Source organism: Marmota monax, unplaced genomic scaffold, assembly GCF_021218885.2.
Source record: "Marmota monax isolate L192 unplaced genomic scaffold, Marmota_monax_Labrador192_F-V1.1 WCK01_AAM20220418_F8-fsc00141, whole genome shotgun sequence".
Taxonomy (NCBI): Eukaryota; Metazoa; Chordata; class Mammalia; order Rodentia; family Sciuridae; genus Marmota; species Marmota monax.
This window is the reverse complement of record NW_026692981.1, coordinates 2,424,866-2,440,187: the sequence shown is the minus strand read 5'-3', so window position 1 is coordinate 2,440,187 and position 15,322 is coordinate 2,424,866.

Here is a 15,322-nt window from a genome sequence, read left to right as displayed (position 1 = left end):
GGCCGACGTTTACCATTTAGTCCTACAGGTAGCCCAGTGACAGAACTAGAACCAAATCACAATGAGGAGGAGCAAAAAGAGGCGTGGAGACAGCGAATCAACCCCTCATCTTTCACTGCAGGAAACCGGCCATTACTGCCTCAGTCAACAAATCAACAAACAACAAATATGTTATTTAGCGCTACGGAAGGAGCCGCTCGAAGAACGTCAACCAGGTGTTAGAGGAGGCTGCCTGTGGAGGGCCGGAGATGGCGGGGTGGGGGGGAGACAGTCCTAGTCACAGCCCCTGTCCCCCTGGCCCTAGTTAAACTTCAGGCTCATCTCTGGGAGCTCCATGCTCTAGAAGGGAGGGGCCCACCCTGAGGGACCCTCAGACACAGGATTTGCAAGGTGTGGCGAGGCCTCCAGGAAGTTTGATCTGTGCCTTGAAATGGGTGTAGAAGTGAGCCCGAGTGGTCCCCGCCTGACGAGGAATTTGCTGAGAGGGGTTTCAGTTTTGAGTCGAGGGAGAGAGTGGACAATGGGGAGAAAGAGGCCAAAGCTCTGGAGGCAGAGGCAGCGGCAGCACGGGCGAAGGTGGGCGCTGAGGGAGGGAGGCCCGTGGAAAGAAGTCCCTTCCCCCTGGGGCAACTCAAGGCCCCTCTGCTGTGACCTCAGGGCCAGCAGTGTCCCCAGAGCTGTGCACAGGACGTGCCAGGGATGAGTCTGGGTACCGTGAGGGCGAGGCTTCCTACAGAACAGCAAGAGCAGGCCGGAATGAGGGGGGATCGTGAGCACAGGGGACAACCGGGGGGCCAGCAGGGATCACGAGGTGACTGAGGAGCTGGTGGACTGCGCCCACCTTGACGTGGCTTGGCCTGCTCCCCAGGTCCCTTTCTCAACCTGTCGCCAGACTCAGGGTCACAGCTGTCTTTGCCTTCTGAGAAACAGACAGCCTGCAAGGATTGTGGGCTCTTCTCAGAAAGTGCCCTCTAACCAAAGTCCCTGCTGTGTGCTGTCCTGTGCCAGGCTTCTGCCTGTGGGAGGGCAGAAAGGAGTGGGGAGGGTAGCGTGTCCTCTTCCGATCCTGCGGAGTACTGCGGAGAAAGTCAAGACAGCAAAGACACGTGGAGGTCTTTGTCCACGCCAAGTAACATGGGAACCATCACCACGCACCTTGCCGTTAGCACAATTTATCCTTGGAAGAATTCCAAGGGCGACTACCATTGTTTTCCCCATTTTACAGATAAGGAAATCCAGGCTCAGAGGGAGAACTCACCCAGTAACTGCCCGAGGTCAGTTAAACCCAGCATTCAAACCCAGGTACTGACTGAAAGACCTCCCTCCCTGTGACACGTTCTGCTAGAAAGGATGGGAAAGCAGCTGCATCTAGCTCTCCTTAAAACACACCTGGTTCAACACGGGCTGTGTCTGAGAGCTCAGCGCTTTCACAGGATGCACATACATGGGTAAGAAATGGAATGTACGCACGCTCTCTGTTAGGGTCGGGGTCTGCAATGTCCACCAGTGTCCCGGAGGTGCGCTTTGGGAAGCGATTGGATCATGAGGGATTGGCCTCTTTGGTGGACTGATCCATTGCTAGCTGGATGGACTACAGGGTGATAGGCCAAGGTGGGGGAAGGAGGTCACCGCAGTGTGCCCTGGGAGGGTTGGTCTTCTGCCCAGCCCCTTCCTCTTTCTCTCTCTGCCTCCCAGCTGCCTAGAGCTGAGCAGCTCTCCTCCCCACCCTTTGCCATGATGTTCTCCCAGACCCAATGCAATAGAGCCGACCAGTCATGGATGAAAAACCTCTGAAACCATGAACAAAAATAAATATTTCCTCCTCTAAGTTGTTAGGTCAGGCATTTGGGTCACAGCAATAAAGAGCTGACTAACACGTTATCACTACATGAATACTGCAGATAATATTCTAGCTCTTGCTGCTCTGTGGGAAGCCTCGCCCTCAAGTACCCTGAGCTTGAGTGCACGGTTGGCCCAGAATGCTACGTGTATTTTCCCCGAAACTTTACTTTTTTACTTATTTTCTCTCTTTCTTTTTATCTTTATTTATTTATTTTTGGTACTTGGGATTGAATCCAGGGATATTTAACCACTGGGGCACCTGAGGTTTTTTTTTATGATTTTTATTTTATTTTTTTATTTTGAGACTGGATCTCTGCTAACTTGCCCAGACTTGACTTTGAACTTGAGATCCTCCTGCCTCAGCCTGAGTCACTGGGATTACAGGCATGCACCACCAAGCCCAGCACTCACAAACTTCTGAAGGGCAAATCTGCAGGCTTCCTGAAGGTGGGTCCTGTCTGACTCCTAGTTCTCCCCAACACCTAGCACAGTATCTGACTCACAGTGAAGGACCGACGCATTTGCTGAACTGAGTTAAGTTCAAGAACGGCAGTCCTTGATTCTGCCCTCCAGACCTCCTGATGACCCCAGCAAGCCACAGGATGTAAGAACCGGGTTTCCTTGACACCTTGCACCTCTCCACCTGTCCTTAAACGCCTTGGCTGGAATTCCTGGAAAGAGTCAGGGCCCGGAAGCTGCAGAGGCTGGTGACATTATGGACATGGCAAGCCCTGGTTGGGGTGGGCAGCAGAGGACAGGGTGGAACACGCAGGCTGTGCGGGCGGACTCCAGGCATCAGACCTCACCTCTGCCCTTTGCAGACCAGCCACGTCATCAGAACTCTCTGTGCCTCCGTTTCTCATCTATCAGGAATGTGATGGCAGGTACCTGCTGAGGTTGCAGCTGAGGATTAAAGGAGGAACACCCAAAGCCCTTGGACCGCCGACTCCCACAGACGGATGCTATCAACTACCCACAGGGTGGCCCACTGACAGTGCAGTGTGAGAGGCTCCAGGGCGGGCACGGGCTCCCCTCCCCTGGGACACACGTGCTTTCACCTCTGTGGTCACCCCGACTGCCGAGTCTGAGGGTACTGACCTCTGCAACATCGATTTCAGTCAGGGCTGTGGGTAGCTGCAGGGTGACGCCCCATGTCGTTCAGTGAGAAGGGTGTATTATTCGCAGCTGCTCAGAACGACAGGGATTCCAGCCAGCTACTTGTCCCAGGACAGACCTACAGCAGGATGCAACTTCACTGACTGGCCTCTGCGTCACCAGGTCAAATCGCCCCAACAAGTGTGGGGGCTGATTTAGATCCAGCTGCCCTGGTGACATGCCAGGGCCATTAAGTGTCATGGCAAGCCCACTCAGACCTGGGTACCCTGCTTTATTCCGTGGGCTGGAGCCCTCCGCCCCAGGCTCAGCCACCTCCCTTCCCAGTTGGCCCAACACAGTTCCCACTTCTACAACAGAACCTCACCTGCCTCCTCGTCACCCTCTGTCCAAGTTGCAAATGCACTGGAAGAGAGCAGGAATCCTCTCCAGGGACCACCCCAGATTCCCTTCCCACGCCCACCTGCAGTGTGCTCCCCCCACAGGCTGATGGTAAACTGACGTCCCTGGTTTGGGTCTATATGTGCTGCTCATTATTCCCCAGTGTTTTCCAGTTGGGGTAGAAGCAACAGGACACAGTGCTTAATAATGCGACCTGAGAAGGGGTGAACCCAGACTTCTGTTTACTGTTTGTGATTTTAAGCAAATTATTCACCCCATGTCTCACACACTTCCTGAATAAAAGGGAAGTAATAGTAGGACCCTCCTCATGGGGCTCTTCTGAGAATTAGAAAACAAGTAAAAGAGGTTTAAAAGAATGTCAGTGACTTAAAGAATCACAGTTATGCTGTTATTTCTGTCCTTGCAACTGTGTCTTTCTTGGAGCTAATTTTTGTTATTGTGGATGCAGGGGAAGGATGTTTGTGGGCGTGGGCAGGGACCCAATCAGCCTCTCAGAGAACCAAGCAGAAATTGATACTTAATAGAGTTCTTTTGATAATGGCTAATGATGGAAATAAGTAGGAGGGAGAAAACGCCAAACAAATCTAGCTTTTTAATAAATTAAGGTATGCAAAAATGCTTTCCCTAGCCACCAAATTTCTAAACACATTTCCACCATGGCCTCCAGCTTCCTAGTTACTGTGACGATTTCCTGCTTTCCAGTGCCGAACACTAAACAGGAAATGAGTTCAAGGATGATGATCTCCAGCCAGAGATAGAAGCAGTTTCCACAATGAGTAACCAGACGCTCTGCCTGGGGAATCTCTGGGAATTTGACATAACGAACATGGGTGTGGAAATAATCCCAGTGGAGTCTAAAGTTTGAGTCTCAGAAATGAAGATCAAAGTTGCAACTTGATCATCTGAGAAACCCAAATCATCATCTCGATTTTGTTTTGTTTTGCAACTGGAGATGCCTGTCAGAAATGCAGAGGGGACCCTGCTGCTGCAGCTGGAGAGAGGATGAGTCCCTCACTGTCGGGGACTTGGGGCTCACAGCAGGCCCTGGCCGGCTCCCTGACCACTGGAGGTACAGCCCAGGAGACACTCATCAGTGGTTGGGATGACAACTTTTAAAACATCTCACTAATATGCTACCCAGTCAGGTATTTGGCTGCCCACAGGACACTAGCAGGTCGACCACTTCACAGATAACTGTACATACTTCATAGGAACTTCCCAGTCTCCCATTCCCGTCACCTGTGGCGATTCCACAGGGTCTCTGCTGGCTAAGATCAACAGCCATTAAAGTTCCAAGGTAGACAGGAAGACAAAGCTCCCCCAATTTTACAGGTGAACAGGTGGTGTGTTCCCTGCTGTGGAGCTTACCAAAACTAACACCAAGGCCATTAAACTGCAGGTACAATGGGCGTGGACCATCTCCCCGTGTACCGCAGCTTTAGTTATAGAAAGCAGCAACTCCGAGGTAGGAGAGGCACAGCAAGAGTGAAACAGAGATTTGGGGAGTTCTTGCATCAATCATGGAAAAGCATCAAGAAAGAATCAATTCTGATGCAAAAGTGGGTAGTAGAGAAGCAAAAAAAAAATAAAAGGAAAGAAAAAAGAAAAAATCCATCAAAAGAAACAGGGAAGGTGGCCAGAGTTTCAAGAGATGTTGACAAACAAAGAGGAAGCGACTGGTTACAACATCTCACACTGGTAAAGTCTCACCCTGTGCTGAGTGCTGAACGTACTTCTCTCCTCAGATCCTCTCAGGTCCCCAAGTAGATGTTGGTGTTGTTGATGATGATGATGATGATGATGAAGAAGAAGATGATCCTTTGCACAGGATAAACTGAGGGTCAGAGAGTCACAGAGTAAGGTCAAAGCCCACACTTAAACCATGTCTGCCCATTGCAGGTCTGTGTAACTGATCAGTGGACACAGTGGCCACCATGAACAGGGAGGACAACAGAAGAGGCAGTGGGAGCCAGGCAAGCCCAGGAGGACAGGAGGTGAGGGTGGACAGGACAGCCAGTGGAAAGGCAGGCCGACCTTCCTCTGCTCAGGGCACCTGGGCTGCCTGGTGCTCCCGGAAAGGAGCTGCCTGACACTTTGCCACAGTTGGTTCCCAAGCCTTCTCACACATCCAGTCTCAGTTCAAATGCCACCTGCTCCAGATTCTCAAATGGAAATGTCCCCTCTCCTTCCTGTGAAGTCTCCATCTTTATCTCTTCTGTCCTGTTGTACTTCTTATCTTGGAGGATAGTTAATTCAATGCATGTCACCATCTCAACCCACGCTTGTCACCTACCCCATGGGATAGGATCACGTTGAAATTGCTGATATGCAGCTAAAGGAAATATGTGTAGAGGCATCTGGCTTCTCCTCCTGCTGGGACACATGCTCCTCTTCCATTAGTGCATCTGGGGAGCATCTGCCCAGCAAGTCTGCAGTCCCTGAGACCTAGTCTGTCCAGCAGTCATAGGCAGGAACACTTACATACCTCACCTGGGCCTTCCCTTCCAAAGTTCCCACACGGTCCCACCTTCCTATTTTGCCATCAGCTGGAGGGATGGCAACACTCTGGGCACCTGGGAGTCATGAGTAAGCTGTCCCTCTCCACCTGTGACCCAGGAGAACTGCTGGTGTGCAGTTCCCAGCCTCCCCTGTATACCTTGGTTTCATGGGAATGAGAAATAGATGTCTTTTATGTTAGATCATTGATTTTACTGCTTTCTGCTAAAATTAACCAGAATAGTAATATTCAGCAGCCACCATGGTAAATTCAGGAAGCCGAAGATCTGCAGAGACACCATGAAGCCATGTGATAGTGAACACACAGGTCAAGATAGAGCTACAACCTCATGGCCATGCAAGACAGAAAGGCGGGAAAGAAAATGAGCCTTCTTGCCCAGCATGCAATCCCTCAAATATCAAACAGCATACAATTGGGAATTAGGAACAGTCTGATTATAGACTCCTATAAACAGCAAGAAAACAGACCTCTTGCTATCCACCCTAACTTCTTGAAAGGGGGGGGGGGAGGAATCTATGTGGAATCAAAATCTAACCCTGCAACATTCAGCTCTCAAACATGCACTATTCAAGGGGCTGGGGTTGTGGCTCAGCGGTACAGTGCTCGCCTTGCACGTGTGTGGCCCTGGGTTCCATCCTCAGCACCACATAAAAATGAATAAATAAAATGAAGGTATTGTTTCCAACTACAACTAAAAAATAAATATATATTTTTTAAAACCATATACTATTCAAGAAGTTTAGAACTCCCAAATAAAAAAAATGTTACTAAAAGTTGGTCTTAAATTCGTGAAACTGGTAGGGCATTGGCAAAATGAAATGGGGAACCTCTCTATAGAGATTTCCACAACCCAGAGTATAAATGGTCTCAGGCAACATGAGGAAAACAAGGATGAGCTCACCACAAGAATGTACAATCCACTCAGGGACAGGTAAGGTCAGCAGACACAATACAAGCAAAGGAGGCACACAGGAAGCAGAAGTGGTGATTTTATATATTGTGTATAACTGAGTATTTAAGTTTACATGTGTTCAAAAATATGAAAATTATAAAGAAAGAATTAAAAGCATGATATCTGAACAAAAGGACAGATTTCAAAGAGCCAAACAGCTTCCAGATGTGAGGAATACAGCCATTAATCTAAAAAATAAAATAAAATAAAATCAGTAGCAGATTAGACACAGCTCAAGAAAGACTTATGGAAATGAATAAAAGTGTAAGGTAATCACCCATAATCTGGGATGAAAATATAAAGGGGACAAAGCAAAAAATATTGAAACTCAAAAAGTGAATTAAATTTCAATATGTATCTAAGGAGAATTAGAGAAGAGGAGAAAAAATAGAAATGGAGTTCAGATAACATTTGAAATAGTAGTTCTAGTATTTCCCAGAAACTTCTGTGGATTTTCTAGAATTAGGAGAGAGGAGGGGAAAGAAATAGAAATATCAAAATAAAATAATAATATGAAGTCAAATATATAGAAATGGAGTGAATTCCCTTTCTAAAAGACAAATATTTATAGATGGGATTTTAAAACCCAGGTATGTGTCACTTACAAGGGATACTCTTGTAACATAATGGCACAGAAAGGTTGAACATAAAAGAATGAGAAAAGATATGGTCCGTGTTACCTAAGAAGTTCTCACAGGAGTATTGACAGCCAAAGATATACATAGCCCGTTAGCAAGACACAAATACATACCATTGTCCTGTACACAGACATGCAGCTGCTTCTGATCTTACTCCTAAAGGGTGTTGAAAAGAACACATATCCCAGATCAGTAATACATACAGTGAATAATACACACAGAGGCTGTGTTAATCTTTCCTAGTAAAGATACAGCATCTGACACAAGCTTTTGTAGTCAAGGCTACTACTTTGTTAAATGGTGGTGATACATTGTTATCATAATGATCCATTCAGTTTCTGTAGTGGGCAGACTCCTGAATTACTGTGGATGTAATGAGGACTACCATTCCTGCATCCTTAAAACATCTGAAAAGAACACTCCTGATTTTTCTCAATATGTGAGACTTCCGTGGCCTAGGAGGGGATTCTTCAAGGGTTCCCTGTGGCTGTTACTATAATAGCTCTTCCTATGCTCTTCCCTGGGACTAAGATAAGATCCTGTCAACTGCTCAGGGTGACATTACCACGTTGGCATGAAGGAAATGAACACTGGGCGAGTGTATGGACCCACTCGCTCACTGTTATGGTTCTTGGTCGGGACCCCATTTATCCTCTGACTCCCCTATGCCCCACTCTAATAGAGGAGAGGCTAATCTGTCACTGTTTGTTCCCCAGATTCAGTGTCAACTTGGATCCTGTTTCCAGCAGTGCTCAACCGAGGCACCTCCCTTTCATCAGCCTGCGGTTCTCCAAGTTAACAGCTATAGGTTCCTTTGGGGAAGCACTGGGGAATTACTAAACTGGACCCAGGCATGATGTTTCAGGATCCTTTCCCACGGACCCAAATTTTTCAGTAAAAGGGTTCAAAGAATTTAAAAAAAAAAGTCTCAGGAAGTAAACCAGGCAAAACGTGTTCTGTCTATTAGGGCAGCTGCCCTCAACCTTCTGTTCAACCACGTTTCACACCATAGAATAGCATATCCTAAGCAATGCCTTTGGTCACTTCCCATCTCTCTTGCCTTCAGAAATCATTTATGGACCTTCTCTGCAGGTCCTAAGAGTCAGGGCCTTCCAGAAGCCATTCCAATATTGCTGTCCATAATAAAGATTACTCCCGACTTGCTGGTGACAGCTAATGCTGTTGGGGATCCCATTATCTTGATTACTGCTAGAGAGCCCAGCTCCCCAACAGCACCTCCTACCTTCCACCCCAGCCTAGGAGGCCAGCCACCCCTGAGCCTCTCAGGTGCTCTCAGGTCTCCAGCACACGAATCGCCTTGACGGGTGTGTCCTCCCAACATTTTCCTGCTGTATAGGAACTCATTCTCGTGTGCCCATGCCAATGTGCCTTCGGATCCCTGCCCCCATGGTCAGCCATGACAGTCTGGCATCTCTGCCTCATTTAGTGAGGACCCATGATTTCTGTAGTCTTCCAAGAGCAGCATATGGGAACTGACTCCAAGGGCCCTTGCTGGGCAGTCAAAACTTGTGTCACCAGAACATGCCCCAAAATTGACAAATTCCCTCTTATCCACCAAGTTATATTCCCCATTTGATCCAACACCCTCAGGTCCAGTGTAGACATAACACCCAGATGCTTACAGGAGGGTCAACATTATCTTATGAGAGATCTGCCCTGTTTGGGGCCTCCACGTAACTTCACGTGAAGGTGGGAGGTAGATATCCTCCAACAAGTGAGAGTGGGTCATTTCTATTGGCCCAAAGCTCCAGTGGAAACTAGAAGAGCTCCAGTGCCCTCAAGTGCCTCTGCCAGGAGAGTCCCACAGCAAGTCTCAAAGCGCCAGCGTCTCGTCATGCAGGACCTGACATTGCCATGTGACTTGCCAAGGGTGAGGACTCAGCCTCTCCTATTAAGCCCCAGGTTTGGCCTCCAGCCCCATTTGCCTTTGAATATAGAAGAAAAGGAAACAATTTTAATGGTACTAATTAGCCCCTCTGAATTTCACACTTGGCCCGAAATTGCTCTGAATAGATTGCTCTTGTCATTTTCTCTCTTCAATTATTAAAGTGAATGAGAACAACCCAAGCCCATATCTGCCTTAGAGCTACCATTTCTCTACGTGCCACCAAATCCAGACTGTGCACTGCTGCTGCATTCCTTTCCATGTGTAAGTGTCACAGGGCACCACAGGTGACACTCAGCAATGGCTCTACCACCGCATGCCAGAGACTACAAGTTCTATGTGTCCCTAGGTGAGGTGTCAGCAAGCCATCCACCTCCAGAATTCCATTCTAGACTTCCACTTCCATATCTCATGCTACTCTGGTGCCCTGCTCTCTGTTGGGTCCCCGAGGCACAGAACCCAAGGTGGGGATCCTTTCATACTTTATGGAGGGAGAGTTCTCCAGAGGAGTAGGATATGGCAGAAAGGAAAGAAAAGCAAGGATGTGGTCGAGCTGAACTGCAGTATCAGCCTGAGCCCACAGGAGCTCTGGAACACAATCACACCAACAACATGGCCCTGCCTGACAGGGGCTGATGGTTTTGCCATCCAGGTCAGTCAGTCATGGAAGTCCATGTCAGTCAGTCATGGACTGCAAGTCAAGGGTGCAAAACTGGGACCTCCTGGTCAGGGCAGCTTCTGTCTAACTAAGGCAATTCTCTGAGCAAGCCAATGTTCAGGGCAGTTGGTGGAAGAGGGCACCATCCCCCTAGCCTCAGCCAGCCAGCCAGGAGACAGAATTACACTATTACAGCCAAAGGACAATACAAAGTCATTCACATCAAAATGTGTGATGCACACTGGTACATTTAAACCTCAAAAGCATATGTTGGAAATGAAGAATGCCAAAATGTAATTAGCAAGATGTTCAATTTGAGTTGTAGGAAATACACATATAGAGAAGGAAATATTACTGATAAAAACAGAAAGATAAATATAAAAATGAGCAGTACAGAGGCTCAAAAACAGTTTTAAAAAAACATTAATGAAAACAAATATCAAAAACATGGAAAATAAGAAAAGCATATATTAAACAATATTATAAATATTATAAGCAATATTATAAATAAAAAAGAACATGTTTAGTCAAGGATCTTTAAAAGCTCTAAAAGAATGGTACATGTAACTTTTGGCAAATAAATTTGAGATTATGTAAAGAAATGAACAATTTTTAAATAAGTATGACTTGTCAGTTTTGTTCAGTAGACATAAAGCCTGCATAGGCATACAACCAGTAAACAAATTGAATTTTTAAAAAACGACTTTAAATATACACACACAATGCCAAGCTGAGGCTCTTTCCCAAATAAACAATCTCCCAAGAAAGAGATAATCCAAATCTATAGACATTTTAGTGAGTAGGAAAGAAGAGAAATATTTCTCCTCATTTTATGAAGCCAATATAACCCTAATATTATAATCAGAAAATGAATGTATAAGTAACAATCAAAGTAGATCAATTCTATTCACAAACACATACACCAAATTTTTAATTACTATCCAGTCAAGTCTAGCACCATATAAAATGCATGTGTGCCATCAATTGTTATGTGTCCTGAGAATAAAAGGGTGGCTTGACACCAGGGGAGAGGTAACGTCACTCAGAGCACTCAAAAACCCAAAGGAGGGATTTTTTTTGACAAGATGGCAGTGTACAGGGGAAGCTCATCCCATTTGCTCTGCAGTTGGAACTTGAACGATAGGAATTCAGCTTCATGATGAGGTGAGTGTCTGAAGAAAACCATTAAAATAATCAGAAAATGGATGTATAAAAGTCATTATTTGTCCGTCAGAGACTTGGAGAAGTCCAGAGATTCTGGCATAGAGAACAGAAGACATAAGGAATCATGCCCAAGCCCAGCAGGGACAGTGGTGCCGTGTCACCACAAAGGGAGGGGGTGACACGACAGGAGGGAGAAACAGCGCACCGATTTGGCACAGGACGTGTGCTTTGTGTTTCTCGACTTCCTCACCAACAGCAGGTGCAGATGGAGCTCCAGGAGTCCGTGCCCAATCTTGTTCCACGGGAACCCCAGAGGCCGTGGCAATTGTTCCCACTGCCTTAGCCCATGCTGACCGCATGACCTAAAGCACCCCTGGCAAATCACAACCCTAGACTTTACAGACAATAGTGGATCCAGGGGGTCATAGAGGTACAGAGGAGCGTGCACCGTGCTCTGCCTTTGAGCCACACAGTGCACAAGCCACATGCAGAAAAGGAACAGGTCCAGTAGACCCGATGACCTGCGGCAGGACAGTGCACGAGTGACCAGCTGAGGTGGAGGGGAATTGCTCAGGATGGCATGAGGACATTCAGGAGGGAGACTTGGAAATTCATATTTGGGTGGTGGGTGGGCTAAAGGGAAGCCGCCATGCACCATCCACCCAGAGAAGTCTGTCACTCTGCCCTACAAGTGGAACCCAAGGGAGATGCCAGAACCCAGATGCCCACCCAGGACTGGCATCTTCCAGGGGTGCAAGGATTAAAGAGCTCCTGAGGGCACCCTCCAAGCAAAGGTCCAGAGTTCCATTTAGAGCTCGACCCCAGCAGTTGGAACTCCCCAAGTACATCTCTGCCCCACTTCCCCAGACAGCTAAGAAGTCCAAATGAGATCTCAATAGAGGCACTTCCAGTTCCACCCCTTGTCTGGCCAGCAGAGAAGCTGAGGGCCCTTCCTGCCAGATACACTTCCAATCCACTCCAAAAACCCCAAGACGAGGTTGTGTTTAATATCACCAGCCCTCAGTAAGGGACAGAGGGACTGTCTGAAATAGGATGCAAATACCCAATTTCAGCCACCTCAGTGAGAAATTTAAACGTTTCTAATGAAGTTTTTTTTTGTTGTTTTTGTTTTACTTTTAATTATTTCTAATGGTTTTTCTGGCTATATTTGCTGATTGGTTTGTACATATACCTATATGTTTTTACAGTTTTCTTTTCTATTTTACCATCTCCTTTTCTCTTATTAATCTGTTTCTATTTCATCCTGTTTTCCTAGGTGTTAGTGATTTTTGGCGGGGGCGTGTGTGTTTTCGTTTGGTGTGGTTTGGGGGTGTCTTGCTGGTTGGTTTTGTTGTTTGATCTGGGGGTGGGTGCTCGACTTGTTCTCTTGCTGTGTCACTCTTCCTCTCCCCACCTCTCCCTCCAATAACAAAATGTCTTGTTCTCTCCCTCTGCCTCTTCCCTCTGGGGGCCTCCATCCACAACCCTGCTCCCACTTTTCCTTCTCCTGCCTTTTGAACATTCCAACCTTCCTTCCTCCTTCAGACCCCAACTTCCTTACTCCAAGTGAATTGTGTTTTAACATCCCTTGAAGCCACAGTCTGACCCTCTGGGGAATGGATAAGGTGGTTCCCAGAAGCCAGGTACCACAGCCGGTCCCCAGGAGTGAGGCACAACAGCAGCTGAGCAGTGGCAAAGCTGACGGGGGTGAAGAGCTGCTTCCCTGGGAACAGGCGATCCAGCTCTGGGAGGAGGAGCGGGACGGGCACTGGAGGGCTGGGGAATGGAGACCAGTTAAATTCAGAACCCATCTGGTGGGCCCTGGCTCATCCCTTCCGAGCCCAGACAGGGCTGGAGGACGGCATCTCACGCGCCTCCCCCAGCACGGTCTGAGACTCCCAAAACGAGCTGTTCAGCCAAGAAGGGAGCAAAACCCTGAGTGAAACCCACATACACACTCTCCCAGCAAGCTGGAGTGCTTTAGGGCACAGCTGAGCACCAACAGTTTTGTAGGATAACTGAATAACAGAAAGAAAACCTCCTATTTCAGAAACCCAACCAAGACAAACAAGCAAATTGGCTCCAAGAAAATGGTGCAGGAAAAATAGTAAGTCTCAACTCCTCCACAACCAGAATTAAAGCCGTGCAGGGAGAAACAAGTACTGTTTAGAAGCAATGTTTGCTTCCCTGATTCAAGCCAAGCCCTTGTCCAGGAGCAGTGGACAGGGGACCTGGGTGGGCTAGAGTGTGGCCGAGACACCTGCTCACACAGCACCACTGCAAAGCCCACTGAGCACTGAGCTCCAAAGCCCAAGCATCCTCCATCCCACAGCCTCCCTCTCCAGCTTCCCCACAAGCAGCGAGAAGCAGAAATAGGGCTGGCCTCAGTGGTAAAGTCAGACTCGAGGGCTCACTGATAGTGTTGGTCCTTTTCCAAATGCCGATTACCATTCGATTTGGACCAAGAGCGTTGACCCAAGTGCTAGATTAGCACCCTGAGGAGGCACCTTATCAGGATCCCTCTTATTCCAGGGCGTGGTCTGCTTCTGTTCTCACACTCAACCTTCCCCCTTGCTGTCTGTCTTCCTATGAACTTCACTCTCTGAGTCTGTGATAAGAACTTGGTGGTGGGCTGCTGGAGTCCCACCGTAAAGAGCCACAACACCAAGAGCCGCAGCACACCTATCAACAGTGGTGGAGACTTGGGCTTTGTTGACTGTGACCTTGGAGCTGACCCCAGTAGGCGTGGCTGGCTGTAATTAGCTGCTGGTACTAAAATGTGCTCTCAGCTGCACAGGTCTAGAGCTTATGCAGACCCCACCTGCCAACAAAAGCAGATAATTGAGTTTCAACTCCAGCTCTGCTTTTATTATTATCTACCTTCTCAACCAATTCAAGATAATAAGTCATTTTGCCACTCAGATGAGTGGGCTGTGGAGGACATTGTTAATAAGTATGTTTTTAACATTTACTAGGCATTGTTATGAAGTGGCTGTAATTGTGATTAGAATATCCTCTCAATGAGGTGTTAGAGGCTGGATATAGTAATGAGTTCATATTCAGTGAAAATCTTTGTTCCTAGACATTCACCCAATCCAGAACACAGGAAATGTGAAAGCAGCTTGCTAAAATTCCTTTATAGAAAAGTAGAAGTGAGAATCAACCCAGAAGACTGGCAGAAATACAAGATGAAAAATCAAGGAAACACTCTACCCAAATAGCTTACAACAGTGGGGGAAATGCCAGAAAAAGGAATTTAGCAAATTTACAATTAAAACATCCAAAGTCCTAAAAGAAGATATAAGGAATGAACTAAGAGGACATACAAAAAAGTGAAAGAATGTTCCCATAAAAAGTTAGAGAATCTGAAAAGAAAACAAATTCTGGAAACGAAAGGCTTAATAAATCAAATTTAAAACTTAAAATTGAAAGCACCACTAATAGACCACATTGAAGACAGATTCTCAGGCCCCAAAGACAAAGTATATAATCTTGAAAATAAAGTCAACAATAAAAGATCTTAAAGGACCATGGCCAGAATATCCAAGAGATCTAGGATGACGTTAAAAGGCCAAATATAAGGATCAATGGTTTAGATGAAGGAACTGAAGTAAAAACAAAAGGAACGGATAAGCTCTTAGAAGGCAGGTTCCTCTCATCTCTAATAAAACCATCAGTAAACTGCACGCAGAACATGTTTGTGGGCACACGCAGTACACAGGGGCATCTGATGCGTCAGGATCCAGTCCCTTCTCTCGTAACTCTCAGATAGGAGCCCTTGGGATGAGCATGACGGAGAGTGAAGGTGCCTGCATTTCCTCCAGACTGTGCTGAACGGGGAAGGTTGTTCTGGCCGTGCCTGTGCAGGAGAGTTGATCCAGGGCTTCCCTGGCTGCCGGTCGGCTTCCATTCAGCTTCACTGCACTCCCTACGCCAACACTTGACCTCTAAGTCATTGTAAGTTACAGTCAGAGGTGATGCAGGGCGAGTGAATCTCCTGTTTAATTCAAAGATATCGTGGCCCCTTGATGTTCCTTATGAATTTAGGTTCAACTTGTCAGATCCTGTGAAGACTCTTGTGGAGATTTTGCTTAGAACCATTTAGGTGTTTATGATATTAAAATGCACC